This window comes from Talpa occidentalis, unplaced genomic scaffold, assembly GCF_014898055.3.
Source record: "Talpa occidentalis isolate TD23 unplaced genomic scaffold, MPIMG_talOcc4v2.1 talOcc4.16, whole genome shotgun sequence".
NCBI lineage: Eukaryota > Metazoa > Chordata > Mammalia > Eulipotyphla > Talpidae > Talpa > Talpa occidentalis.
Window position 1 is genome coordinate 70,858,167 of NW_023601653.1, and position 27,653 is coordinate 70,885,819.

The following is a 27,653-nucleotide window of genomic DNA, read 5'->3' on the forward strand; positions in this document are numbered from 1 at the left end:
GTCCAGCCTGAGAAACAACCCCATCCTTCATCTCTAGGGGAAGCAGCCTGCTTTTGTCCTACCTATGGGCCTCATTGCTCTCACGGTGACAAAGAAGGGTCGAGAGCAGTGGTGACAGCCTCATGGAGGCAGTAAGGTGAGGTTCATATCCTGAGTTAACTCCAGGTAGACTGGCTCATTGTCCTAAAATACACGGTGCAGGGAACAGGAGTGGACAGACAGAGGTTAGAGAAGATCGGAACAAAGGAGAGTAGGGGTGGGGTTGGTGGTGGGGGGTGTCTTTTTGACTGAGAAGAGGCTGCTGCAGCCAGGTCTCCCGGGGCCATGTGGGGGATTACAAACCCTCTGAAAGAGAGCCAATCTGCCCCTTTACCTAACAGCTTTACCTCCCAGCAGGGAGCTGGCAGCACTCACCCACAGCTCTCTCTTTTTTCCTGGCATCATTAGCCTACATCAATTGCCTTCTTCCTCTAGGACTAGAATTGGGAAACTCCCTGAACAAAGACACTTGTGCCCCATCTCAGCTTCTGCCAAGGTTCCAGTTGGCCCACCTGGGGCTCTCCCCTCCACCCCCCTCATCTTTCTCCCTGATAACACACATGCTGGCAGGCAGCTTTGATGCTTCCCCTTCCTGTCCTCCCAAGACTCATCTCCCATCGCTTCCTCTTCAATGGACCTCTTCTGTGTTATTTGCCACCTTGGGCCATGCAATAGGGTGGAAAGAACAGGGGGTGTGTGTTCCAAGGATGGCGGGTCAAACACCAGCCTTTGTACCTGCTGTGCGGTGGAGCACTTCCTCCTTCCTCTGCTTCCTCCCTGCCCTCCCCTACCGGCCTCCTGTTCTCTGCCACCTGGACCATGGCACCGTGGACTCACCAGCCAGAGAAGCCTGTGCACACTTCCTGCCCCAGCCCCCACTTCCACCAGGCTGGACGCTGTCCAGTAGCTACAGCAGTCAACTCCGGTTTGGTTTCCTGCCCCAAGAGGAGCCATCAGAAGCTTGGCCCTGAGCGAAAAATCTGATAAATTAAGTTGTTTTTTTTTTTTTTTTCCTGGAGTTTTAGACTCAGACCCCTGACTGGTCTGTAGCCTGTTGATGCATGAGGCTGAGTGACACCAAATGGACACTACAGTGCAACTGGAAGCTGCCTGTGACTGGGAGAGGTGATGCAGTTAGTACTGAGCAGATACTGAGATGATTGAAGAGGGTTGGTGCGCCAGGGAAAGAGAATCACAGTAACGGTACATGTTCTCCAGGGAGGGGTATTAATAGGATGTTTGAGCTCTGGGAGGCTGACAGATCAGGAGATTATTCCACTGAAAGGCCAACGTGTTACTGGAGTCCCCAGGAGCAAGGGACAGGCCATGCATGGTGGGCCACAGACAAGCTGAGAGGCCCAGGGACAGGGGAAATTGTGGGCAAAGACCTTTATTGTGGTTTCTGTGGGAAGAAGTGGGCAAACGAGGCAGACAGGCTTGGGATTGGAGAGTCTGGACAATTTTAGCAGGCTCTGGATCTGGGCTTCCGAGCTGTCCGGCACCGAGCGGTGACTCCAGCCAGGGCCCAGAAGCCCAGAGAGGAGGGGTTGGGGAGGTGGCCCCGTGGGTTGGTTTGGGTTTAAAAGTCACACTCACAGGCAAGGTGTTTTCCTCTCTCCAGGAATTGGTGAACCCTGAGAGAGGCGCCGTCACCGGGTCCCGAGCTCGCAGATGTCAAAGCTCAAAAATACGGAGAAGCAGGCACATGGATTTCACAGTGGAGTGGAGAGAGAGAGAGAGGCAGAAATGGGAATCACTTGCAGCCCGTTCATCCTGTGGAGAGTGTAGTTCTGTCCCGGGGGATGCTCATCTCCTTGAGGCTTGTCTTCTGAGGGGAAAAAAATCCAAGAGGCGGAGTCTATTGAAACTCTTGGGCAAACGAGGCATAACCCCATGATTAACATTAGCTGTGATGCATCCCCTTGGTCCAAACAAAGAACTCGAGCTGTCAGGGAAATACCAATCTGGACTCTGAATCATGACTATGTGAATGGTTGGTCTTCATTGGCCAAAATTGACCTTTAAATATAATATGGAGAAACCTGGGGGGCAAGTGGAATACTGATGGTGCGATCAGAAAAAATGCCTTTTTCAAAAGAACAGGTCTGTGTCACTAGCCTGTCCCCCTCCCAGCTAATGAGCAGGCTGCCTGCTGATAAGAACTGGATGGATGCAGCTGACTGCACTTGATCCTCGCCCCCCACTGTGCCCCACACACAGGGCTGGGGGGAGGCCACACAGGGTCGCACAGGCAACAAGAAGCAAATGCAGCATAAACACATGGGCCGTGTGCACATTGTATTTAAACACTAAGCAGAAGTAAGATCGTATGAAACATTCCAGGCCGTGTTCACATAGAAGGACTCACATGATTGATGTACTGGCCGGTTCTTTAAACACATAGAGAACAGAGGAATACCTGGCTTTGGGGAAGTTGTCTCAGTTCTGTCTTGAATCTTTGCTTCTCCGAGTGGAATCCTTGTATTCCTGCTCAATGAGCAGGTAGCTGTTCAGGGAATCAAACCAGTTGGTTCAGATGGGCCATCGGTAAATATAAAACACCCACAATAAACCCTTTATTTTTAACTCAAAACATACATGTCTGTTTATTGTGAAAATATGTAGGGCCGAGGCCACAGGCCTGGGGATAGAGATCTGAAGAAGACTGTTGCCTTCTTGTTTTGGCTCAGCCACAAATGTATCCTTGACAATGTCCAGTTTCAGTTTCTTCAAAGTAGAATAAGCACTTACACGTGTGAAGACTACAAGGCCAGGAAACTAAATTTTTATAACTTTTGTTTCGATCTTTTATAGTTGTCTTACCCACATCTAGTCGACATCAATTCTTTCTCAATAATTCACTTTCACTGAGACATTCCCAAACACTCAGCTTGGATTTTCAAAATCTTCTTTTCATGCCTATATATTTTTAAGTACTATTAAGTTAATTCACTGTAAAAGTGAATTCAATTTTTTTCAAAATGGTGATTCCTTTCTACTTATTTAAGTAGCATTAATTGGAAAAGCAAGTAGGATTACATAGTAAGTGTGATAGCAGATGCAAAGGGCTCCTGACAGACCCATGACTCACCTGGCGGCAGCAGATGTGTGCAGGTGTGCCAGCAGGCGTGCCAGGGGGCAGCCCATCCCTGGCCTGAACTATGTAGGAGACTCAGCAACTCAACAGTTATCAGCATTAGGAGGAATCTACTGCAGAGGCATCCGGAGACTCCCCACATGGAAACTGGCTAAGAGTTTCTCCTACATTTTCTGATTCATCTTCCTCCTCTTCTGTTTGAATGCAAGTGTACTTTATGCAGGTAGAGTCAACACACACGAAGGTGAGCACTCGTTATGTGTATGATTCATTGCATTCATGTTACTCACCCAGATGGAAATAAAGACCATTCCCCATCACTACACTACATTGGCTTCTGTCTCACCACTGTCTGGACAATCCGGCATCCCCAAAGACCACCTCTGTTCTGACTTTCATCCCTCTAAATTAGTTGTCTCTGCTCCTCAACATTATACAAAGAGATCAACTGAAACTTTTGTGTTGGGTTCCTTTCCACTAACATGATGTTGTTAAGATTAATGAAAATATGTTAATGCAGGTGTCAGCAGTTGGTTCTCTTTATTGCTGAGATGAATGTGATTCCCATACACTTTTCTTAAAATTTATTTTTTTAACTTTTATTTTAATTTTGGGGGGTTTATAATTTTGCTCTTCCACATGAGCCACTACCCACCTACCAAACTTTTTAAAAAAATTATCTTACTTCAATATTTTTAGTGAAGTGACATTGCATTGCAACATTACTTAAGTTTCAGATGTGCACCACTGAAAATCAACATGTGTATGGAATACACTAACTGGACACTATAGTGCAGTTCCTCCCTTCTCTCTCTTTTTTTCTTTTTTTTTTTTTAAAGATTTATTTTTTTTATTTATACAAGCACTGGGTACAGTCAGAAGCGCCGGAGGGTGAGAGGATTCACCAGAGCCAGAGCGGGGAGCAGAACAGGCAGACTGACGAAATACACTGCTGAGGGTAGCAGCGGGCGGCAGGAGAGGTCTGAGCACCATGTGGGACCCTCACCGGCAGCCAGGGGTCGAACTGGTGCTGCAGAGGCTGTGGGCAGCTTCACAGTCCAGTACTCAACCGCTGCGCCACCAGGGGAGGCCCACTCTCTCCTTTTTTCTTTCACATTTTAAAAAGGACAGGTTTTTTAGGAAAAGGACAGAGGGAAAGAGGCACCTGCATAGACACAGGTCAACACTGCATAGACACAGGTGGGCAGTCTTGGGGGGAGCGCTGCCTCCATCCCTTCTCTTAACTGAGTTCATGTGACCACAGACATTCAGAGAACAGAGCAGGTAGGAGACGTCCCTTTTGCTCAATCATCCTTTTAGCCATTGTTCCAGCTCTCTCAGCAGGACTGTGCTCACGCAAAGGCCTAGAGAATGATCCCCTCCAACAACCATGGACCAATGGACCAAAACCTACAGCTAAAGGCATCACCCATCCAAGCGACTGAAAATCTACAGCCTTATTAATTTTGTCTCTCTTTTCTCCATTCCTCTAGTGCCAGCAAGCGTGGGACGTTCTCTATCTGTTCAGCAGATGGATAAAGGAGAGACCCGGAGCCCTCAGTAGATTTTTTAGGCTTTATTACTCTCTAAGGGAGCCAGGTCCACAGGCACACCAGGCAGGGAGGCTGGCGTGCAAGGAGGAAGGCACGGGCCGGGCAGGGGAGGCTGAGAAGCAGGCAGCAACTGAGCCTCCCAGCCCCCCACGAACCTTTATGCTCTTTCTCTGGCGTTCTCTCATGGTCTCGCCTCTTCTGTAGTCATGCTGCTTGTCCTCTGTAGCCATCCTCTATCTCTGGGTGATGCTGCTCTTATAGCCCTGGCCTCTAGGCTCAGGGGTGCACACTTACACATGCCCACTCCCAGGCTCCAGTTGTCCACAGTCAGGCACATGTGCCCTGCACTCACGCTCCCAAGCGCCTGCATCAACAGGATCAAGGCTGCAGGTGATAGCCATAGAGGCTAGTGGTGTAAAAAGTCTGATTAACTCACTTACTCCACACACCCCAATAGACATGGAAGGACACCAGTTTGGGAAAACTGTCTTAGGCCCAGCCATCCCAAGATGCTTTCTGTGACCTGCTCAGAAGTCATTAGTCCATCTCTAGTACCCATCAGAGTTAGTAGAGGGCACTTACTCATTAGCATTTACAAATCCTGAGGAAGCTTATGAGGTTGCGTTTGCCTGGATCACCAAATGAATTGTTCACGGATAGCGTTACCTTGCATTTTTTAAGCCCTATATTGTAACTGTCTTGTGATAATGTGATTTAGTGAACCCACCTTGGGGGATACTAAAACTATCTGGAATACCAGTCTTCTTCCTTTCTTGAGTTCAGTGCTTTTGAGACTCTCATCTCATCTGCATCAGGAAGCATTGGTGGCCCAGGGCCAAGTCCATTGGGCAACACTTGAGATTCTTCTCAGCATGACTGACAAGACCAGTGGTTGTCGAGAGGCGCAAGGAGCAAAGGAGGGTGGAGCTCAGATTGTTCATGCTGGGCAGTTGGCAGTGGCACACTCCTGATGCTAGGACATTGCTCCTTGGTCAAGAGAAACAGTGAGCAAGAGAGGCACAGAGTCAGCGGGTTGGTCTGGTCCCTCCCTCGCTGCTTGGGCTGCTTTGTGTTCATTGTCCATAGACCGCTGGTTTAGTGTCTGGCAGGACCCCCTTACTGTACCCGATGGTATAGTTTGCCCTGAGATTTTCATGATATGCCTTAGTTTCTTGTTCAGATAGGTAGAGAGGATAAACAAGAATACTGAGAAAGGATAAAATTAATTTGGAGAAGGAAACTCTACCTCTCTTGACAGGCTCTCTGGACAGTTTGCTCTCTCACTTCCATCAAAGATGCAAGAGATGTGCTCAGATGCAGCCTGGGAAACTGGATTTTATGCTTAGAATCTGAGTTCAACCCATTATGTTAGCCTGTTGACTTGCAGCTCTGTGAGTTTTCCAAGAGTTGAGGTCATTCTCTGCTTGGTTCTGCTTCTTCTCAGTGGAGATCTGTAATCCATGAGTGGAGTCCAGACCAGAGAGCTGGGATAGGTGTGTCTGATTCCCCACTGACACATCTTGTGGTGTCAACAAGGCAGCCAAGGTTCCTACGACCAGGTCCTACTTCTGGGCAAGAACTGCTCCCCTCTACCGCAGAAGGTGTGTTAGAAGAGCCATTACAAATTACTTAGAGATTCAGGGAAGATCAGTGTACAAAAAGGGAGCATATCCTGATAGTCAAACTCACATCAGATTCTTGACCTTATTTCAAGGTGAAGGCCCAAATGTCCTAAGAACACCTGGAAGCCTCAGAGGTTGCAATGAGCAGGCTAGGGGTTCAGAATGACAAGATGGGGTCTCTCCAGGAGTCCATATGTGGGAGGAGGGTCTGACTGTGCCACTCAGCTCTGCCCAGCTGTCAGGCATGGGGTCACCGACAGGAGATCTCATCCCTCTCAATGATCAGCATTCATGGCTTACAATGAAGCCAGCTGGTCAACCCCACCCATATTGGAACAACTAGTGGATAGAGTAAGGGTTGGAGGGACCTGATTCTGGACAATGGCCCCTTTTGATTTCTACTTAGATTCACTTTAAGAAGACCTGAACTGAACTGAAAATGACCTTCATGTCTAGGGAGAACACTAACATGGGAAATGGTCTCTACTATTCAGTGAGGTGGAAATAAGAGGAAGTGAACTGGACAGTCTAAGAAAGAACACAAGATTGGCCTGGAGGACTGTGGACATCTTGGCAGATCTGATGGTCTCACCTTCTACTCAGGCCACACAGAACCAGAGTCTCAGCCAGTCTCTCAGAGCCATACTTAGAAAGAGAGGTTCTTTGATGCCCTTTCTCTTGCCATAGACCATTATCCCCAACCTCTCTGCCACAGGTTTGGCCCTGGGTCAGCGGTCCCTGAGAGCACAGTCCCCCGACTATGATCCCAAGCTCTCCCTTCCTGCCTGCTCTCTCCTCTATTTCCCTAGCATTGAGCTTCCCCTTCACACACTGACTCCCCTTGACCCAACTTTGACCTTGCCATGTCCATTCTCCAAGTCATTGCTTGTAACAATGACTTCTCATCCTTTAAACTGGAAGTGAAGACCTACTCTTCTGAGAAGGCTTCCTGGGTTGATGTTAGCTGAGAGGGGCATAAAATATAGAAACTCTTCACCCCTATTCCAGGAACTTGACATTCACATTTCTGCAACTCTTACTGTTTTCTGTCAATGTTGACAACAGAGTTGATGTGTTTATCTGGGTACATGGTCCCGAGACAAGTTTCCCAGTCAGGTGTCTGACTTCTGATAGAGGACAGTGACCCCTGTCACTGGATTCTAGGCCACTTGGCTACATCAATTCTTCTCTGACCTTTTCTAGTTGGGAAACACCTGGAGACAAAGAAACTGTGGTATTTAACTGAGAAAGATCTTGTCTGTTGGATCTGGGGACAGTGACTCAGTGTCCAGTGACTCACTCTGCCACTTCAGTGAGTCTCTGAGAATGCTGCAGTCCTGTCTCCCGTGCCTGCTATGCTCATTCTTGACAGCCCCACCGACCAGGGCTGTATTAAGATAGCAGGCCGGTCCCCTCAGCAGGCTCTGACAGGATGCCCTGCCACTCCTCTTCTTTGTTTGTTCAGCCTCCACTCAGAGGAGCGACTGTCTGCTGTGAAGTCCCCTGAGAGCAGAGCCTCCCCTCATCAAGTACCCAAGCCATCAGTTCCAGCCCCAAACCTGTTACCCAACTGGCAAAATCAGAGCCTCGAAGGATTGGGGGCCTCTGCTGGCAGGCCTGGCCCCTCCCTCACTGGTTGGACTGGCCCCTCCCTCACTGCCCAAGGGTCATTGAACTGGAGTCTGGCAGGGTCCCCTAAGCAAAGGCACGGTTTGCCCTCAGAGCTGAGTGCTATGCCTTGGCTTCTTGTCGACAAGGGTAAGGAGACTGAACAAGAAGATGAAGAGCAGCTGTTCGAGAGAAGAGATGAGAAGAGAATGTATGAGAGAGATAAGCACTGGAAACTGCATACATCCCCTTGGCAAGTGACAAGCAAGTGACTTGCGACAGCACGCTTCCTTGGGGTCCTGGTCTTCACCATTAAGGCTTAGAAAATTATTCTTTGCACCACACAGTACTTTCCCTAAAGCAGTTACTTTAATTTTCTTCACATTACTCTATTTCTGGTGCATATTTTATCACCCTCACAGAGGCCTCTCTCTCTCTCCCTCCTCTAGAGCAAGAGCAAACACAACAAGGGTCTTTATTACACATCTCATTTGGGGAGCAACAGGTTCTCCATGTCAACCTTGCTTGTCCAAGGATGGGGTTGTCTGGAGGGGGAGGAAAGAGAGAGGATCGTCATGAGCACAGAAGCCAGGGTGTGACTGAGATCAGGGTGGATAAGCTCTGAGGAGGAGGAGGAATAAATAAGGAGAAAGATTGGGTAATGGTTTGTCTCATGATCTCTTGGCAAACTCCTCAGAAGTCCTAACCACAAGTAAACCACACTTGGGGTTTCCCCTTGTCCAGGGCCAGTGAGCTGATGTATTTGTCAATCTTCACTTGCACCTGTTACCGTGTCTTCAGGCGTGTTCACCTTTCCTCTGCACCTGGTTGTCAGAGGTCAAGGTGTGCATTGGTCTGAATGCTACACAGATGCCCCCATCTGAGAAGTGACTCAAACACAGGAGGAATGAGAGGGAGCTGTGTCTGGACATTTTCTCAGTCCCCCTCAAGATGTGCTGGGGTTCGAGCGAGAGGAGGCGAGGCATGCTGCCCCAACGCGTGGATCCCCATCACAATCACCTTCTGTCCACCACGTTGTCCTGCAGCCACTTCCTAATGGGGCTGGAGAAGGTCGTCAGCATCCTTCCCGCCAGGGCTGGTGACATGAAGATCAAAGGAGAGAAGGTGATAGAAAGACAGCTCCCCAAAGCAGGGCCTTCCCCACCTTCAGTCCCAGGGCCCTCGGGCTGCCAGCAGGGCGAGTCTGCACCTCCCACAGCTACTCGATTTAGAGATCCTGCGGAGGAGTCCCCCTGATCCCTCGAGACCCACGGGGCTATTTCCAGCTCTCCGGCTGTCTCCGCTCCGCCAGGACATGGGCATCAAAGCAATCGAGACCCTTTCTCTGTCCCCCTTAGAGGTTGTGACAAGACAGCGTGTGTCCCCAAAGCTGTTCTATTCAGCCGGGAGCACAGAACAGGGACAATCAGCGGCCACAGAGCTCAGAGGCCATCTCTGTCCCTGATCCCCAAATCAGCCCAGGTAACAGATCCCCAAGTAACTTAACCAAGCTCACCTGGCAGGCTGTTGGTGGAGCCGGCACCAAACACGGGCTTCCTGACTCGTGACCCTGAGCTCCTGCAGCTCACCCATGTCTGCTATTTTTATTGCTGAGTAAACAAACAAACAAACAAAAAAATTCAAGCCCAGACTCAGCATGAATGACCTAAACTAGCCCCAAGAAAAATTTCAAACAGTTCATGTGTGTCTTCTCAGCCTCGGCACTCGATGCTGATCTCCAGACCCGGGTGACGGGTCCTCCTCCTGCACTAAAACACATTAGGAGAAAAGCTGGACTCCTCTTGGCTGTGTGACTAAGGTGGTTCACTTGACCTCTCTGAGCCTCCATTGCAGTATCTATGAACAGAAATAATGAAAACCTCGTCGTGACTGTACCGCTAGGGTGAAATACAGGAAAGGACTCCAGACTGCAAACATGCAAAGCCCCAGAATGCCTGCTACATTGACCTTTAACCTTTTCCTCAGGCTACCTTCACCCAAATGGTAGAATTGCTTGGAAGAACCAGAAGAGTCGCTGGAGTGAAGTTTGAGTTCAACCGTGCAGTTCATGTGCAGGTGATGCTGCTCTCTTTAAACTCACCTAAGTGCAGATTTGGTCTGAGTTAATGGAAAAAGAAAATAGTCATTGTTATTCTGGTTAATTAAAGGTTTATGCTTTTCGAAGAGTAGAGGATTTAGGAAGGAGGGGTGAGGATAAAAAAAAAATACGCTGTTTTGGGAAGATTAAAAACTGGAGAATTGAGTGGCCCTCCAGGACCCCTAAAGACCCATCCATGCCCTCTGCTGGTCACACGTGTTCATTCTTTTCTGGCTTCAGTTCTGGGTGCTTGGGTTATTTTGGACTAGGAAATTATGGCCCATAACACCAGCCCTATAATAAATAACCCCATGTCATGAAATACAAGCTCTCCCCAGAGCTCTGCGTTTGGAAAACATAGAGGCATTTTCAAGTTCCTGCCCAGAATATATTTGGTATCTTTCTGCCCCTTCTCCTTCTTCTGCAGGATAGGACACAGTCCTGCAGGACAGCCTGCAGGAACCAGAGTCAGCCCCTCACCCACAGACGAAGTGCTCAACTCAGCCTGCTGGCATCGGTTCTTCCATTTCATGCTCAGTTCCGTTAGATGAGGTGTTGAAGTTAGTACACTTAAAAACGTGGCATAAAAACAGAGGGGACAATTTAGAAAAAACAGGTCACTATCATTACCCAGGATAAGGAAGTATCCCCCCAAGGCCTGTGGTACAGCCTCTGCTCCCTGAGGATGGTTGGCTGTGTGCAGGAAATGAGGGGCCCATGTCTAATCAGCTGACGAGCTGGAGGGCACCCTTCACCTCCTGCATCTCTCCAACCTCGGAGCATCAGCATCCCCCAGACCACCAGCTGCCAGCCTCAAGCCTTCATAAAAACCAACGGGTGGAGCCTCCCAAGTCAAAGAAGAGGCCTCGCCCACCGGCAGCAGGCACTGAGTGGTGCGGCTGAGCAAACAGGAGGGGTGACAGAAGGGAGGCTGGGGGGGGCGTAAATGTCTTGGCCTCAAGCCATCCTCTCCAAAGGCCTTGATCTATGTCTCCCTGAGGCAATGACTGGAAGACAGAGCCAGGCACCAGGCTGTAGTGCTCAGAAAAGGAGGGAATTTGCCAAATGGAACCTAGAAGTAGCTACACTGGCTCAAAGGAACTTCCCTCAGGCAGCTTCCTGTCCCAGCCATGGGGTTAATCAGAGGCACAGGGGATGAAAACAGTTTTATTCTCCCCTGGAATTTTCTCAGACAGGCAAATTTGTGAAGCAGGAAAAACCACTCCAGCCACAGGAGACGGGAACACTTGCACACGCGTGGAGAGAAGTTTGGCTGCTGTTATCACCTCTAATGTTACTTCCTCTGCACAAATCTAAGACATTACAGATTTCCCCCACTACTCAAAAGTAGAACATTTCAGTTGGGTGGGATTTAATGCTCAATGGTAATAGTGTCCCCAAACCTAAAAATGCATAACCTGCCACATCATACCAAATAGGAACATTTTACTTTCAGATAGTGGAGGAATCCTGCATCTCTTACCCCTGACACTTCCTCTCTATGGCCCTCTAATACACACACACACACACACACACACACACACACACACCCCATGCACACACACCAGAATTTATTGGTTCTCTGAGAGACTCCTCTGAACACAGGACACTAATTTGGGCATGTGGTAGGCTAAAAGAAGAACCCAGTTCAGTTAGTTTAGCTGAAGAAAGCAATGACTTAATTATTCAATCCATCTGGAATTTATTTTTGTATTCACCATGTAGTAAATATAGAAAAAAAAAATGGAAAGCTACCCAATTTCTTTTAAGAAGTCACTTTTACTCTGATTTAAAAAAAAAAAAAAAAACAGAAAATTACTAACTAGACTTACATTCCCTGTGGTCATAGGCTTAAAAAGTTTTTAAAACACTTGTAAAAAAAATAGTCAATATTACATCAGTGATGTAATTTTTCCTTTTATTTAGGTGATTATATGTTTTATAGAGCATGGAGAATATAAGCAGGGAAAGATGAAGGAGCTTGGGAAATAACAGAATATATTAAGAGTTTATTCAAGTGTCTAGTCTGAAGCCAGTCGGTCTTGAGGCCAACCAACTCCCCATTGAAAACCTCAGCTGAACTCAGACAGAAACACTAAGACCCTCCAGAGAGCAGAGAATCAGCGAACCACGGGCAGACGTGGTTCTGATTCTGACTTTGCGTGACTGGCATGGAGGTGAGGTTGAAGAGGATCCCCAGGTGTGAGCAGAGCAGCCCCACATCATCCTCTGCTGGTGTGAAGCCTAAGTCAGGCAGCAGCCCATCCATCATCACTGCCTGGTCACTCTGCAGCCTGCTGACTGGGGGCCGCCTCTACTCTCTCCTCTGCCATCCATTCTCCACACCACTGTCCGGGAGAGTGTTTGAGGCAGCAATCCAGTCATGTAAAATTTAAGATTCAAATGTTTCAATAATGCTCTGTCACCTCTACAAGGTTATCAAATGGTTTTATAACTCAAGTCTCTGATAGTAGAGACATCTAGTTAGTCCTCCACACACCTTGCAACCCTTATCTACGGGACACAGGTCACACTCCGTAGTGAGGCAAAAAAGGCTTCCAGGAACTGGCCTCTGCTCTCACTTCCAGAATCATCTTTTACCACGCCTTTCTTGTACCCCTCTCCATGTGTCTTGAACAAATCCTCCTTATCTCAGTGACTTGTCATATACAGATCCTTTGCCTGGAATTCCCATTCTGAATCTTTCTCTCTGCTGTTGGTAGCAACCACTGTCATCTAACATAATACTGATAGCAATGCAATTGCTGTTTTTTGGTTGGTTTTTTTTTCTGTTTACCTCACTAGAAAGTGAATCCTCCAAGGGCAGAGGACATGTTCCATCCAGTTTTATATTCCCAGTTTGAACACAGTGCTTGAAACATGGCAGATGCTCAATACAGTTTAATGTATTATGTCCAGAATTTATCCCTTTCCTTGAAAGACCTAATAATAGTGTAGTTAGGGAAGACACAATGGTGTTAACTGCCAATCAGCATAGACTCATAGAACTACGACCTTGACCAAAACAAAATTTTTTTAAAGCTGTGAGCAATGAAAAAGTTAATCCAAAAAGGAAATCCTGTTTATGTTCTTACTATTGTCATTCATCTTAACCTTTTCATTCATTCATTCATTCATTTTAAAACAAAGTTTATTGAATACTCTTATCAGTCAGGATCAATTAGGTTATGCTGCAGTAACAAGTAGCTCCAGAATCTCAATAGTTTATAATAACTAGGTTATTTGTCACTTAAGTAGGTTTTCCAACATGGGTCAGTGGGTGTCCATTCTCTACACTATCTGAGAAAGATTGCACCTTCTTATAGCTTCACCATCTGCAGCATTTGGCCTTCTGGGTTGTAGGGAAGAGCTGGCAGGAGATCATACATTAGCTCTTCCAGGCTACACCTCAGAAGTAACACAGTGACTTCTCCTCCTCACTCATTGATCAGATTAGTTACATGGCATTACCTAACAGCAAGGAGGCCAGGAAATGTGGAGTGCTAAGAGCAAATGTTTGGTAAGTGGCATTCATGCTGCCCTAGCATGCACCATGTTCTAGCTAGTGAGATAGGAACTGAGGTCAATATGAATGAATATGTACTCCACTTTTCTCTCAAGAATTTATGGATGTACAGAAAATAAAGCAGAGTATGTAGCCAGGTTTCTCAACTGCAGTGGATCTTCTCAGTAATGAGCCCACCTCAGTGAGCCAAGTCTCAGAATCAGGCTCATGAGCCTCCATGCATTCAATCCAGCCTCTCCAGCACAGCATGCATGTTGTGCAGTAATCCTCATGGCACACTAGCATGGGGGATTGTCAGCCTCATGTCAGCCTAGATACTGACAAATCTTCAGACTCACTTTATTTCCCTTTTGGATACAGGGTTCTGTTCTGGTTTCTCACCTCTTTCTCCCCTCCCTCCTTCTCTAGGCAAGCTATATTCCCCTGAAGCACACATCTGGAATTTACATCTTGCCATTTGGGGGGATCATGGAAACTGACAACCTAATATGAAACCAAAATTTCATATTTTCTTGAAAGCCAGAGAATAAAATGAAACCTCCTTCTGCTATCAGGGCACCTTGAGCTTTGGGGACTCCAATATATCCCAACAGAAAAGTCAAAAGCACCATACAAAATGTATAAACGCTTTTGTACTTTGAATACTGCTATCTGCATCCAGGCACATGGCACAACAGCAAAGAACAGAGGTCTGTTTTCCATCTCTCTCCTCTTTTATTCTCCACTCAGCCTTCCCTTTTCACTCTCTGCCAATTGTCTGGTGACCTTCTGTCACTGTGAGTTATTCCGGCTCTCCATCTCTGTCTGCACCTTGCAGACAGATTCTTGTTTTTCTCCCAGCCTAACCTTTCCTTCCACCCGGTAAAACCACCTGTCCTGAGTCCTCTTTCTCCTCAAATGACCTGTGCACAAAAGGAACCCAGAGCTCTGGCCTGGCCAACTGTTCAAACACCGAGAGGCACCAGATTATTTGTGGGATCCCAGGGCCCAGAACTGCTCCAGGCAAGGAGAGGGATGCCTGGCCAAGCCAAGTAGCCAGCTGGCTCTCTTGGCTGTATGTTACTGTCAACTCTCCATCATGTATTGGTCTGGAATATGAAAGTACTTGGAAACACAGAGTGAGGCGAATAAAGACCACAGAGGGGCCACCTTGTGTTGCTCTCATATATTAGCACAGAGGGAATGTGTGATGGAGAACCACGAATAAAGTATATATATTTTCTCACTGCCAATTTCCTCTGTAAACATTCCTTTCTCTGTGTTTCTAATATACACATTTCATCTGTTACCTGTCACTGGATGATTGCCTTTTTAGAAAGAATTGCTTGGAGAGGACCACGGGTAATACAAAAGAATGAACACTAGTGGCTGAACTTCAGGCATCTGTGTTTATGTCACCGAGAAATCCATTTTCATAAATGGGGATCAATGCACACTGCATAGGCAAGGCACCAGCCTTGACCTGTCAAGTGACATACCTGAGGTTTTTGCTGAATACAAAGGCATGAGACCAATATTTAGCTGTAGTACATGAGAAACAATTCCTGGTGAGCTTATGACCTATGAATATATGAAAATTGAAACCAGTCACTGAAGATTTGCAAAGAACAGGTATGAGAATTGATAGGTGATTAAAGTCTACCACCCAAGTGAAAAGTGAGGTACAATGGAAACAAGTCAAATAGCACCCAAAAGGCTACTCAGTTTTTCTGACTTAAGCCTTTTCTGGAAAATATAAATGTCGGCTGAGCCTGAAGAAATAATTTTGTCAAATGGCCCATATGCATTGGAATCTCCTTCAAAAGTTCTCTTCAATCTATGACATGCAATCATTCAACCTTTCTTGCCAACACTCTGAAATGGGCGTTCACTGCTTTGACATTGCTTATGCCACTGGAAAATCATCCTAATGGATTCTTGCCTCTAATTTGGTGATTCTTAGCCTTTTGAGATGTTCAGATAAACAATCAAGACTTTATAATCATTTTGCCTAAAAGCATTGGAGGACAGAACACAGGTTTCAAGAAAGGCCAGGCCTTAGAGGAGTTTTTTAGAAATTCTACAGCTTCCCCTGATATCTCCCAGGAGCTGGCCCCTCCCATCAATCATGGAGCTTCGCAGCTCCTCCCTTTCTCTGCTTCACTGTACTTTTTCCCCCTCATTTCTTTTTTTTTAAATTAATTAATTAGTTACTTTTTTACATCATTGTTCTTTTTTAAAAAATATTTGCTCCCCCACCTCAGGTGTAGTCCCCATGGACTTTCCTTCCCCAATGCACCCGTGCACCATCACCTCAGTCCCCTGTGCTCCTCCCTCGCTCCCTCTGATCCCTCTCCCTCCTCCTCCCCTATACCTTTCTTTCTGTTGCTGTTCAGTCTTTGCAGAGGCAGCTCTATGTGCTCTCACAGACGGAAACTAAGTAAAATGAACTGCAATAAGATGGTTGCTCTCTCTCTTTGAAGGGATCCAGCACGGTCTCTGCAGGCAAGGCAGCTCTCTCTTCCACAACCTCACTCAAGAACTCAGGTTCCTTCCCTTTTGTACCTCGGCAAGGCCAAAACTGAGCTGCTACTCAGCATTCTGGAAAGCAGGGAGGGAGGAGAGAGTCCAAGAGTAGTGCTTCAAGTGAGCAGGGTGAAGCAGAAATTGATCTTGTTCATCCCATCGTGAGGATAGCCATAGACTCTGCCTCCCTGCTGGGAAGCTGGGAACAGAATGTCCAGTGGGACACACATGTGCCCAGGAAGAGAGATAAAGAAAACCTGGCCTATGGAAGGACAATTACCAGTCTCCCACATATTCTAGATTTTTCTTTTTCTTTCATTTTCTACCTCCTTTCCTACCCACATCTCCTCCTTTACTTCTTTTTTGGAATAGCCATTATGTGCAAAGTACATGATTGTGTATGTATAGAGTATGCACATATATACATCTGCACACATATATATGTGTACACAGAAAGACCATATAAATATGCACTTTTAAGCTCTTTCTATATACGCATAGCTACACATGCACACACCCCTGAATTGGACTGCATTTCAGAGGTAGCTGCAGCCCATGTAGAAGGCATTACCACCCACAAGAAACCACCCTGGGCTCATCTTCTGGTTCTGAGATGTGGTTTTGTCTTTCAAGCAGGCCTCCCTTCCTCACAGATCCCAGGTGCAAAGAAGGTGGGGGTTCTGTCAGCTCTAAGCAGTGTGTGTGCTCAGCTTGTGAGCGCCCAGCTCTGACATCACTGCAAAAGGTGAAATGAGCAAGGAAAAGGAACAAGACTCTCTCCCTTTGCACTCACTCTGTCCTTTGTCACCAGCACAACATACAAGGGCTCCTACTCCCTGTGACTCACCCCCAACTCTCAGGCTCAACATTTGCATGTTTGCATGGAATCTGCTTGTGCCCTTAGGAGCCAAATCCCTTAGGTCAAATATGCAGTTCCTACCACTGAAATATCAGAAGAGAAATAGGGGATGGATTGCCAAAAGGAGGGATAATAGAATCCAACTTGGAAATTCAGGCAGTAGGAAATAAGTTCGTCCTGTTCCAACTATTATGCATGCAACAAATGTCTGAAATATTTTTTAAAATGGTTTTGGAGGGTGGTAGGGAATGGAGTACAAAGATGACTTCTTTTTAAATTCTCCAAAATGTTACCTGCATAAAGAATGAACAAATGTCAGGGACAGGCACATCTTGGACTGAACTTCAAGTGAACTGATGGCAGGCCTTACCATTCTGAAAATATAAAAATTGAAAGCTGCCAGGGCTCCGAGCAGACCATGCATTTGCATCCGATTTAAATAATGTGCAAGAATCTTGGGCTGGATGGGGAGTTTTTAGCCTTGTCGGAGAACTTTGGAAGTACTTAGAGTAGAGCTGCAAAGGCTACCCATGGGCCATGTCCCTGACGGCGTGAAACCAGCACCTGCCCACGGTGACAGCCCCACACCGCAGAGGAGGTCTCCCCTAACCCATGTGAAATCAGGTCACCTGTCTGAATCTTTCACAAGATGCAAGTGTTCCAGAAAGGGATACTTTCTAGGAGCACCTCCAGAATTAGGAGACAAGGATCTCAAGCTATCACCTGCAAGGGTAGTTCAGCTACTGAGATTCACATTTTTACCAGACGGTTCTTCACACCTGGAGCCGAGGGCTCTGCTACTCTAAGTCCCCCCACCAGCACTGGTTTTCTGAGCCGACCTTCAGTCACCTGAAGGTGGAAGGCCTGAGAAAGGTCAGGATAAGTCTGGGAAATATGACATCAGGTAAAAGGAAGCTCACAGGCCCTACCTGTCATTCGGTGTGAGTGCAGCAGCAACTGCTAAGTGACAGGGACACAGACGCCACTCTTTGAAAAGTGGCCTGTTGTCCAGTGAGCAGGTTCTGTGGAATCATCATTGTGAACTCCTATGTCTGACTTGACAGGAGTAACTGAGATACTATTATCTAAAGAACCCAGAGAGAGAGTAGAAAGATCAGAGAACCTCTCTCCTTTCTCTGTGTATAAAAGGCAAGGTTGTTTTGTTCAGTTTTGTTTATACCCTGATTGGTCCATAACACTAAACTCTGCAAATGGTCCCAGAATACTTCCTGCTGTGTTGGTCCTACAGTTCTGAAGGATTATTCTGTTAAGAGTGTGCCTGGAAGACAAATACCTCTCATTCCCAGCGATCAATTATTTCCATCAATAAATGGACTCTGCTGGCTGATTAAAGATGGCTGTGAAGTATGCCCTACCCACCTCTTGAGTGATGACGTCTGTTTCCCCTCCTTTGAATCTGCATGACTGATGACTCTTTGTGGCATAGGGCAGAAGTGACGCTGCTTTGAGGGCTGGCGGCTTCTGCTTTGGTCTCTGGGAACTGAGTCTTCATGCAAAGTGATCCGGTATATTGATAAATTACATGGTGATGGCCTGAGACACGTGGGGGGTGGGGCGGCAGGCAACCCCAGCTGTTCCCACACAATGCCAGGTATGTGTGAGCGAAGATGCTGGACCATCCAGGCAGCCCAACTGCCAGCTGAGTACCAGCTAGTGACCCCGGCCCCCGGGGTCGCAGAGGGAGGCCCACCCTGCTACAAATTTTGACCCACAAAGTAGTTATAAAACCTGGTTACTGCTTTCAGTCCTCTGGTTTAGAGCAGCTTTTTACACAGGCATAGATAACCCGTAAAATTGTCTGCGAGATGGTAAAAGTGAATTAGCCGAAGGGCCAAATGATGAATCCCCAACAAACGCAGGGGCCATATTTTCTTCTTTCATAGAGGGAGATGATATTTTCTTCTTTCATAGAGGGAGATGATCTGGGAGAGTTTGGAGAGTCTCAGAAAGCTGTCCCTGAAAATCAGAGATAGTGAATCTCTACAGAGAAAATAAATAGCATTAAGTTTCGGTGCTCAAGCAGGATTCACAAATTCCTTAGCAGCTGAAGGTCCCACCAGTGACCCCTGGGGGACTCAGGCAGCACCCATCACCCACATGCAGAGGGGCTGGCGGTCTCCCACCCTGGGTTCCCCAGAGCACTGGGCATCCCCCTTTTCTTCCTTCAGACAGGGCCAGGAAGGCCCCCCTCGCCTCTGGGCAGGGGCCTGGAGCCCAGCCTGAGTGACAAGCCGGCAGCCATATTAAAGCCAAGAGGGGACGGCTGTGGAAGCTGCTTGATCCGAGTGGAATTATAGCAGTTCATTTTCTAAAGTGCCAGGAGACCCGGGGATGAACCTTGGGGTGGAAGTGAAAACCACAACTGCAGTAGCCTCAGAGAGACGCCATCCATCACGACGCGATGGCTCTGTCAACAAGGAGGGCTGTGTTCCTGCCAGCACACAGCAGCACCGGAGCCCCTGGGCGCCAGCAGGGCGCTCTCAAGGCCTCAGACTCACAGGGAGTCCTGCTGAATAACGTGTCTTTTCTCAGGTGCAAGTGGAGCGTGCATTCTCTAGGGTTTGGGGGTACAGAGCAGAGATGGAATGGGGACTCCTTATCACCTCTAATGCACAGTGGTGATCATTTGAAGTGCAGGTAGTTTGGGGTGGAAGTGAGGCCCAGTTTTGTTTCTTGCTATTTTCTAACTGCAGTGAACTTACAAGTGGGCTTAGGAATAAGGGAGGGGGGTATTTTTGCTCCCTGGTGACTATGCAGAACCCTGATGGACCTGCCCAGCCTGCTGCACCCCTGTGACCCCACAGAGCCCACAGTGGAGCACCAACTTAGCCTCAGGGGGGCCAGGGGGATGGTGTGACACAGACCCCTCTTTCTAGCTCCTGCATTTGTACCAGCTGTGCATGGGGACTGGAGGAGCTGTCCCACAGAGCTGGCGCTGTGTCAGTTTGATGTGACTCACATGTATTTCTAGAAGGATCCATTCAAAAAGCAATTACATGTTCTTCTTTAGGTTCCTCTAAGACAATTAATTCAAGGTTCTGGGAAATTTCTGATAAGCACATGGCCTTTGCTTACAGGTTTTCCAGAAGTATCTGACTTTTATGTCTTTCTTTCCCACATCCCTTCCCATTGCTGGTCATAAATGCAGTTTCAAATTTGTGAAGCCTTATTCTGACAGCACAACCTAAGGGTCCTGTGTGTTTCACCTGTGGACATCCTCGCACCCCACCTCCACCCCTCTTTCTCAAGGGCTGCTCAGGATGGAGGCAGCGCCCCCTCTAGTGGCCAGTGCCTTCAGGCCCTTGACTCTTAACTCTTCAGGCTACTGGAGAGAACACCAAAGCATTTTGGGGTTATTCCCGTCCCCAGAAACTAGAGAAGGAAAAAAATGCTGCTTCCCTTGTTGTTGTTGTTGTTGTTGTTGTTAACAGAAATTCATTCTCGACCCAGTGCAAAGTATGTCTTGAGGTTGCTCCAGCAAATGAACTTCTGTCTTCCAGCTCTACCTCCAGTATTGGGTAGGCACAGGAGGGTGTACCCCTGGGCTCATCTTTCTGTGGGCAACACGATACTTCCTGCTGCCATTACCTGGGGCAGCCCAGCCACAGGGAATCCTTGTCCCTTCCTAGCTTCTTGTGGATAGTTTTCCAACATCAGAGTGGTCTCCACAATGCAAATCTCATTCTCCACTTAAAATCCATTTGCAACAGGGACAAACTCATGGCATGTGGGAGTGCAAGCTTACAGCCTTTCCCTGAACCCACTCCCTACCAGAACAGCAAACTTTCCATGAGATCATCTCAAGAGGACTTCTAGAAAGCTTTCTGTATGTCTTATGACAGACTGACTCTCACTCCCTCCCTGCTCACCTTGTTGCCAGCTCCTCAGGTCTAACCAGGTGGATAACAAGTAACCTGAAATCCTCTTGGATTTGAAAGATCATAAGCAGGTCCACATTTATTTGAATTTGCTCCTCAAGGGGTTCCCACTGTCACCAAGGTGAAGCTAGACCCAGCAGTTTGCCCCCGACCCATCCAGACTGCACCCTCAAGACAAAGACCAGCCCCCTCCAGCTTCCTCTCGCACAGCTTTCTCTGTGTGAGAAGGCACACATGAGGCTATAAGAGATTGCTGAGGAAGATGCCTCTCTAGCCTACCAGGTTCCACATCTATGGCTTCTTAATCATCCCAGACTCCCTCCTGTTTCTCACTGAGTGTTCCCAAGGTGTCATCCTGACCCCCAAGTCTTCCCCACACTATCACTGACTGGAGTCTCTCTGACGTGCACACGCCACCATTTTTACTACCACCCCTGTTGTAACTGCCCGGTGATCTGTCCATCCAGCAGGCACATGTAGAAAATATCACAGATTAACAGGTCAGATGCGCGCCCACGACATCCCTAAACCCATCCTGCTCACATCCAGGTAAAGAATCAGTCATTTTCTTTGAAGAGCTTAACAGAGAAATCAAATCTACTATTTCCCACCACCACACACTGTATGTTCCATAATCCTCCAACTCCCAAAACTCCTTAATGTTCAGCTTCAAGTCAGATTATTTCAAAAGAAGACTATTCAAGAATAAAGGTATTTAGTCAAAATGAATCATGATTCAGCTCTAGTATCTATCCTCAGGCCTTCTGTTATTCAGATAAAATTATCCTAATTCCTTGAAACCCTCTTTCTGGGGAGAGAAAAATTAGAGACATCTTCACAGATCTTTTTTTAATTGGAGATTTTTGCCTAAGAATATTCTGTCTTCATAATTTCTTTTCTCTTGGCATTTCCCCATAAGATTCATCGGGAGAATATAATTGTTTAATAAATGTAAGCCATGAGGATAAGCCTCAGACCTAACTCTTTGGAATGGATAAAGAAATGGAAGACAGGGCTTCCCCAGTGGCGCAGCGATTGAGTGCTGGGCTGCGAAGCTGGCCGTAGCCTCTGCAGCACTGGTTCGATCCCTGGCGGCCGGGTGAGGGTCCCACATGGCGCACAGATCTCTCCTGCTGCCCACTGCTCCCCTCAGTACTGTATAGTCAGTCTGCCTGTTCTGCTCACGCTCTGGCTCTGGTGAATTCTCTCACCCTCCCGCGCTTCTGACTGTACCCAGTGCTTGTATAAATAAATAAATAAAAATCTTTAAAAAAAAAAAAAAGAAAAGAAAAGAAACGGAAGACAAGCAAGATTCTTCTTGGTAGTCACAGAGGGGAAATGTCAGTGAGATAAAGAATTTGATTGGCACATTTCTGGGAATGATCTGTCATCCTCTCTGCTGAGATTTAGTGTCCCACTTATTCCAGTTTCAAGTAATTAGGACAAAGATGGAACTTTGTATTGGAAAAGGGTCTAATCCAGCTAAGTCTTATCCCAACTAATAATACTTACCACAGTGAATGCTCACCCCAGGTAGGTGAACTCCACCCCCGGCCCCGGCCCCGGCACCTCCCAGCATCCAGAGCTCCTCTTTGCAAAATCCTGTGTTAATAAGCCCAGGGGTGCTACTGAAAGCAGCCATAGTCAGTCACTCAATAGATTCATCAACCAGCTGCTTTATGATTGAAAAAGTCACAAACCTGAATTATTTGGCCTTGATCCTGGTTGAGTCCTTCCCACAATAAGTGACCTGGGCAGGGACTCTCTGAGTAAGAACCTATAGATTTCTTTATAACAGTTTTGAGATGCTATAAGTAGAGGGCAGATTTTGATGGAAGTAGCTCCATCACCACTCCTGGGAGAAGCTTCCTTGAATGTTTCTTGTCACAGACTCTGGTAAATATTTGTAGGTCCTGTGGCTGGGAAAAGCCAGGGAGCCAGATTTCCTGTTCTGGCCCATTAAAGAATAAATAAAGTACAAAATAAGAGGGTGTCCTTATCACATATACTTTCCATAACAGAGATCTTTAATTTGAAAACTGGAGACAATATGGCTCAGTGACAACATCATACAAGTCACTTGAGCAAAATGTAAATATCCCTCCTTGGTTTGCACATGCACGTGCGTGCACATCGGCACACATGGCGCTAGGATGAGTCAAGGACTTTGTTGTCAAAATCGAGAGAGTGTCTGGTGTTCAATGAACAAGCAAATACAAATCAGAGTGGACGCCATCCTGAGGGACACACTGGGAACTGAAGATGAAGGAGTGGGCTCTGGAGGGTAGGATGTAGTTGCCCTCAGAAGCAAAAGACCAGCTCAGAGCCTGCTATTTGGGGTTTACAGAGCTATTTGCCTGGAGGAGACCTGCATTCTTGGAGCATGTACTTTCTTGCATCTCTCCTCACTGAAGCAATCTCTTCTGCCTAGAGGGAGGGTTAAGACTTCACAGAGGGAGACTCTGACAATTCAGGATTCTGTGAGCAGATTCCTTCCACGGGGTATAAATGCACAAGTACTGAGGGGAATCAGCAGCCCTCAGCTAAAGAGGGGATTATTGTCTGACCCTTTGTCTCCATTCAGGTGGAGATTTAGATGAAGCCTCATAGATGGCAAATGCTTATCTAAACTTCCTTTTTGGTATGAAGATAGAGTCCCTTTTGTCAGTTATTATGGGATTTTATGAAGTGTTTTCCCCATTGGAGAAAAATCAATGTTACAGATGCAAATGAATGTCAGATTCATTCTCTCTCATACACACACACACACACACACAAACACACACACACACACACACACACACACACACACGGCACTGACTTTTGGCTCACTTTGGCCAACCGTGGGAGTAGCTGTGTGCTTTCCTCTTTGGACATCCCCAGCTAAACTGGAATGGAGTGAACTGTCTGTGAGTCTCTATTTGGTTTGATGCAGCCATTAATTACCTTGTGGTTTCTGACTAATTCCTTCCTTCCCTTTGGTGCAGTGTGTCCTTTCAAAGAGAGAGAGGTTTGAGGGTTACTTGGCAGCTTCACAACTTCCATTTGCTTAAAAATGTGGAGACACCACCTAGATTAAAAAAACAAAATGAGAGTTACAAATTCTGTTGCTCCAGGGAAGCACAGTCATCCAAGCCCACGCATTCCATCCAAGAATGTCCCTGGCAGAGCCAACTCTCAAGTCAGATGCAGGAACAAAGCCTCATTTGGGCACCAAGATACTTGATAGAAAGGACCCATGAGAGAATATATCAGGGTGGAAACAAAGGAGGCACACAAAAGTGGTGAAGACAAAGTACTTACAAGTGTGTTGGGGTCACTTTAGAAAGCATACGTTTGGAGAAAATTCTAAACCAAACCTAAGATAGATATTAAGCTGTGGTTTATGGCAGACATGATTAGTAGTTCATTTTCAGCATGGGACAAAATGACCACATCTGTATTTGGTCAGTTAATATCAATATTACCTGCTAATATCGAAGATATTTGACTTTAGATTTATAAGTCATTTAAGTTAATTTGAAAATTGGTTACTTAATAATCATACTATTAATAGAGGACTTATAAGTAACATCACAAGATCATGTATTTTGCTTATAATACTTCATTTAGTTCTCACAGCATCTGTATAAGGTAGGCACTCATATTACTTCCATTCTTTAACTGAGGTTTCAAGAGGTTAAGTAATTTACCAAAGTCACACAGTTGATCTCAAACTCAGGCGATATGACTCCTTATCAGAGCCAGATTCCTAAACTTTAAGCTATACCAACATGTGTCCCTCAGAAACTATAGCAGCAATTCTTAATGTACTGATGCCTGTCACTCTGACTCTGACTAGACTGTTAGTTTCCTAAGGGTAGAAGTCACCTTCTCATTTTCTCTCCTCCTTTCCTTCAAAATACTTAACATAGAACTGTGCCCAGAACGAGCTAAATAATGTTGACTCATTCACTCATTCTGGAGTTTGGCCAACAGTCAACTCCTATCTCCTGCCATCTTGCTAAGTGTTGGCAGTTCTGCTTCACCCTCAATTGCCACTTATGTCTGTTAAATGCTAAAGAGAGGTTTGGAGACAGGATTGTGTGTTGATAATTATTTTTCCATGATTGATGGTAATATTGAAGGAGAAGGAGGTGAGAGTGAGTTGCTGAGAGAAGGATAAGTAGCCAGTGGAAATTTCTTGATAGTGGAGAAGAATTGAAGCAAACCATTGATAAAGAAGACTGGTTCCAAGAGAATTGTCTAACTACAGTATGTTTATGTTGATGACAATTTAAGCATTTGATACCCAGCCTAGTGAAATTTTATTTGGATAACTTGGGTTTACAAAAAGTTGGCTTTGAATACAGGCAAAGGAATAAAATCAGAGCAAACGAATTCAAGAAGTCTGGGGAGAGAATCATGGACTCAGTGGGTGGTTCAAATAAGCTCACAGTGGAGGTGAGTGAGATGCATTTCCCTCTCTCACATAAAGAGCTTATCTCTGTGAGGACAGCATAGTTTAGCAAAGCACCTTGCCATCACTTTGCTTGGCCATGTTTTTTGAAGAATTAAGTAACAGTGGTCTCAAATATTTAAGGATTTACCTTAGCATGGGAAAAATTAAAATATATGTTATGGCATCTTTCATATAATTTAGTTGTAAAGACCCCGAGATAAGGATGGGATATGTTTAGTGTATCTATATTACCCACACCTCTGCTTCTCCTTGAGGCAGATAGCTTAACTCAGTCACGATGCATATTCTCACCAAATTAAGATGCTGCCTCAGAATTCTTCCCATTAATAATATTGCATGAGACTCCTACAATCATTCAGAATTGTCCCAAGAAAAGAAACCTAGTTCCCACCCTGTCCTGAATGAACACAAGTGAAACAACAATAATCTAACAGTGAATTATTCTATGATAAATTATATGGGATAATGAGGTTTTGGGAGGATCTGGAGCTTCCTCCAGACCATCGTGCATGGGTAGCTTGACCAATATGGATAGCTTGACCAATATGAGTGCCATGCAGGAGGAAGGCTGAGGTTGATGTTGGTACAAGAAAAGGAGCATCTATCCAGTGACAAGAGCATGGACAAAGAAACAACAGTGGCAGAGTAGAGCCAACATCCACAGAATACTGGTGGGGATTGAGAAATAACTTACAATTGTCTGTCTAAGGAGCCTGGCTTTTGTGGGTATTAAAGGAGAGATAGATGAAAAAAAATCTAGTAACTATGGGTAAGCACTGTAAACTAAGGAAGGACAGGAGGTAAGACTGGAGGTCAGGAAATGTAGTCAGATATTACAGCCGAGAGGACTATTGGAAGTGACAAATAGAAACTGGGACTCCAAAATATTGTACTGGAAACTTCTTCATAGAACTGAATATTAAGTAGAAAAAGTATGCAAGGAGTATCAGAGATCACAGCGAAATTTAAGTCCCTTGTGGGTGAAGTACATGAAGGGTCTTCAGAAGGTGGCCCATAACCAGCTATTTTAATTTCCCCTGAAGGCATAGCCCAATTTAGGAAAGACATAATAAGTGCTTTGTATCATCACTGGAGACTGGTTTGGACATCAAGAATGAAATGGTGTCTCCACTGAATATCTTCAAGAACAGGACACGTGACTAAAACTGGGTTCTATTACATGTTCTACCTGGAAGCAGAGAATAAATTTCTGTAGAGCTCCTGAAAGCCTACTTCAGGCAGGCTGATAAAGCTGTAAATAGCATGCAATCCTAGATTTGATTGGCCAAATAGTATCTTGGAGAAGCTCTTTCCATCCACTCTTTCATGTCTGCTGTTCTGTGCCCCTGACTCCCTGGACCCCAGGCGTAAGCACATTACTGCTCATGTATGCCTGTAAGAACAGAGCGTGACCGACTCAAAGGCATGATTCCTTCCAAGCACCCCTGCTTTGGCCTGCCTTGCTTACAATCTTATGTGGGCATTGATGTCTTCTGAGATGGTTCAGGCTGCTTTATAGGAAATAAAAATGAATTGAATGGAGAGAGAAAGAGTTTGCCTGAAAAGAGATTGAAGTTGTCATGGCACTCACTGAAGAAACAAATATGGTTGGGAAGCCTTTGCCATAGTTGATGATACTCTCAGATCTAAACATTTTATGCAGGATTATCTTTAACTAAGTTTTTGTGTCCCTAGCAGAAGATACCAATGAAGCTATACCAGCAAGAATTCAAATTCTTAAAATTTGATTTCTATTGAATGAATTTGAATGAAGATCTTTCACTTACTTTTGTATTTATTTCCATTCTCCAAAGTGGGGCAGGCCACACATCTATTTAATTACCCAAACAATATTTTGGGAAGAAAAAGACAGTGGCCTTAATGATCTAATAACCAACCTGACAGCTCCTACTGGTGTTGAATTAGGAATCAGAAAAAAGCAAAAGACAAAAGCAAAGGGTATTAGTGGTTGGAGCCCTCGGGGTCTGTATACACTGTCAACATGTGGAGGGCAGACTCCCTCAGCAAATTCAAAGCAGAAATAGAAACCAGAAGCAGGAGAGCCACCCCAAATACGGTCATAAATATTTTAGCTGAAATAATTGTACTTAAGGAGACCATTCTAAAATTACAGGGAGGCTCTCTTCTTTCTGAAGACCTAGGAGAGCATAGAATTCTATATTTCTCCACAAATTCCAATTGCTTCTTAACAAGAGGCATGAAGTTATACTCACCGAGGGGTATGTCTAGGGACGATGCAATCAGATTGACTTGGAAGGATTCCTGTATACACTTTGAGAAAAGGCAAAGGAAAGCCTGGATATAACAGAGAAATACTTTCTACCTTTGAGATATGGAAAAGGAAATTTGTGCAAAAGAAATTTG